Consider the following 3,592-nt stretch of genomic DNA (forward strand, 5'->3'; position numbering starts at 1 on the left):
ATGGATGGATGGATGGATGGATGTTATAAACTAATGGGAGGGAGATCCCCTATGAGCCCTAATATACTTATTATGACATGCTTAACTGCCAGTGAGACAAAACCAATTTTTACTGCAAATGAGAAATGAACATACCAATAAAGACTAACTATTCATTTCTAAGCAAAGTTACCCTCTGTCGTGTCCTTTGGAGCAGAATCCATGAATTTTGTAGTAATTCATGGATTTCTTCACACTGTCCTTCAGACAGCTGTTGGATGCTCCTGACAATGACACAGGAAAAAGAATTTGCATTTGATGAAGCATCAAATGCATCGGTCACTCTGGCAGCCAGCTGTGCCAGAGTGACCGAGTCCCAGGCCGAGAGGCCGAGGGTACCCCACCCCCGAAGTGGCCCGAGCGAGCCCCAGGCTTCAGGCCCCGATAACCAGCCACCAGGAGTGAGCCAGTGTGTACCTGTACGCCCATCCCCAAACACAAAGAACCACCAACGCACCGATGTCTGAGGGCGTCTGCCACTGGCAGGGGAAGTGGTGGGAGAGATAGGCCTCCATACCTTGGAGGGCCTGAGATGTCCCTAGAGATGTGGCGTCTGATACCCAACCTGACATACAGACAAAGACAAACAGGCACACACAGATACAGACATCCATTCCCACCCTCATGCTCTCATACGCAGTTACTCAACACTCACCCAACGTGGAGACAGACATAAATAAAGACACTGTACACACAATCACCAGGAAAATTGCATTTTAACCCAACTCACGTTCAGATGTGCTGTCTAAGAAACATAATTCTGAATGTTTTTCATTATATAATTATTCATCCCTGGCTGCAAATGGGACACCTAAGTTACCTGAGTAGAGAAAAAATACACATGTAACCCAGATTATTTTCTGAAATATGAGATTTCTGATAATTTGGCAGTCATTGAATGCAGCACAGTGCCATGAGCATAGCAGCCGCCTGTCCAGCAGCTGTAGAATTTCATTTTCTTCCTGTCGATCAGATGAGGAGCATGCTGTTTTCATGTGCCCTGCCAGCTGGAAACTTGTATCCATGGCGACTCATGTTAAATGTACCCGTTTACGAGATATTTGTACTTGAAACTGATGGTTTAATGTGTTATTAGAGAGAGAAGTCATGTAGTGGTACACACTTGAGACCCTTGAGCGAAAGTTGGATCACATCACAGAACGGCTCACTGCAGTTGTGAGGTCTCAGAATCAAAAGAATGACAACACCATGGACCAGAAGTTTGATACCATCATGGGGAGGCTCGCGGCTCTACAACGGGAAATTGAGAGACCAGTGTTGGAGTGTTAAAGATCAGCTTTGAAATTCTACTGAGCTGCTCGCATAAATGAAAAATCAACGACATCAACATGCGAACACCACGGCGCCAGCTGCACGGCCCAAGGCTGGAGCCGAACAAAAACTCCCTGATAACGACTGTGTGATGACTATTCTTCCCATCCCAATGCAAGGACACCTGGGTTGGCTGGAAGACTGTTTACTTAGCCTGATAGGGCGAAGGACACTGTCTCAGCTGAACTATGGACACACACACACACATACACTTACACTGATAAGCACTCACACATCCCCCCTCCCCTTCCAACGCCTTCGATGCTTGTTGCCTCCTGGGAACACGAGGCGGGTCTGAGCCCGCGCTGGTGAGTCGGCGCAGTGGCAGGATGGCTGCTGTGTTGCCTGGGATTACTCCTTTTCCCTACCCAACCCTGTTGCTGGTCACGTGCTCCATAATGTTGTGCTGTGGACATTTATGTGCTTTTTTGTGCAGAGGAGTTTGTTTGTTTCCTGTTCTCATGCTGTCCTCCAGCCCAGCATGAGTAGAGGTCTCTTTTTTTCCCTCTTGTACTTTTCCCATTGTAGTGTACATTTCAGTGTTTTTCTGTAATGCAACCGTTCTCTGACTTGTATCCCCATGTGATGTCTGTGTTGTGTGTGTAAGGTCGGAGGGCGGGTTCATTTCACTGCAGTTTACTGCATGTGGCGAATAAAAGTTGATGATGATGATGATGATGTGCCTTATTATGCTGCAGCAAGATGTCAAATCCACCACTGTGATATTTTGTTAAGGAAGAAAGCTAAATGTTGTAGAATCTGTGAATGAGGTTATTAGCAGGCTGGATAGCTGACTGTTACAAGCTAGCGGATAAGCAAGGCTGGCTACCATCTTAATATGGCGGCCAATACAAGGACAATTATCGAGTTTATTTGTTCATGCCTAAGAAAATTTGTTGAATAGCATTTATTTTTTCTGTTTATATTTTTACATGAACAAGCCTGTATTTTTATGATGGTAAGACTGCTGGTTGAGCCGTTAGGGACATTGACACTGACTTGGTGGTACTGGAAGTCATGAATATGCTTTGGTTAATTTCCCTGCACACTTGTGTGTAGGCAGTTTTTTCTTTCCTGTGGTAGTCTGTTCCTGCTGGATGAACCACTTTAGGAAAATCCTCATCTGATGACTCCACTGAACCATCCTTCCTGGTAGATGGCCGTTACTGCTAGCTGGATGCTTCTGCTAGCTGGATGCTATTACTGGATACTACACTGTTCCAACAGCTTGGTAGGAACAAATTGATGGGCTCAGAAGATGCACTTTACCTTTCCTTGAGCTTTTTTGGACTCAGTGTTTTTTTTGGAAACACTGAGTGGAAAGACACTAAAAGAAAAGGGTTGTTGTTTAATTAAAATTGTTTTACTAAATTTATTTTTTAAGTGAGTGTGGTGTTCATTATGTGCTGAAGGTCATACTGTTCCTATAGTGGAGCAGCTCAGTCAGAGTTGCTTTTCCTGTTTGGGTGTGAAAGAAAAAGAATTAGTAGCAGTGGCTCCTAGCTTCAGTACTGCTATCTGTCCACACAGTGGTGCAGTTTGCTTAGCTAAGTATATATGTGGATATAAAATGCAAAGCTTCAGTCAGAATGTGTTAGGCTTTAAATGTGTTTGCTTTGGTCTTATTCACATGACCCTGTTTTATTTTTAAGTAAATTAATGTAGATATTAAATAAGGCTAATAAATAACGCTTGTGCATGAAAGATCACTTTTACGTAATCATAAAAATAATTATATTTTTATAATCATAATCATAAAAATATAAACAAAGAAAAAGGCTGATTTGTCATATTTAAGATATTGTGACGAGAGACAAATATGAAACAAACACCAAGAGAGAGATGAAATCATTTCCACTCACAGAATGAGAAAAAGAAGCCCACAAATACACAATAATATCGTCTTTATTTATGCTTTTATCTCATTTTAACTCAATAAATGCTGAAACAACAGTATTATGGTTTAATGAGCTCTCCAGAGCTGCTACAGTTGATACAATTTCATCAACTAGTCACTCTCAGTCACTCACACAGATGCATACACACACGTCACACACTTGTCTCACACACATGTCATACACACACACACACACACCTATATACTTGTATGGCTATCTGTGAGGACATTCTTTAACAGACTTCCCAGCCCCAAATCAACTGAACCCTAAAACCAACAATGGGGACAAAAACTTTACACGCTGGTCCTCACAAATTAACCTAT

The sequence above is a fragment of the Pundamilia nyererei genome, unplaced genomic scaffold (assembly GCF_000239375.1).
Source record: "Pundamilia nyererei isolate P.nyererei 1_Seehausen unplaced genomic scaffold, PunNye1.0 scaffold00028, whole genome shotgun sequence".
In the NCBI taxonomy this organism is placed as follows: domain Eukaryota; kingdom Metazoa; phylum Chordata; class Actinopteri; order Cichliformes; family Cichlidae; genus Pundamilia; species Pundamilia nyererei.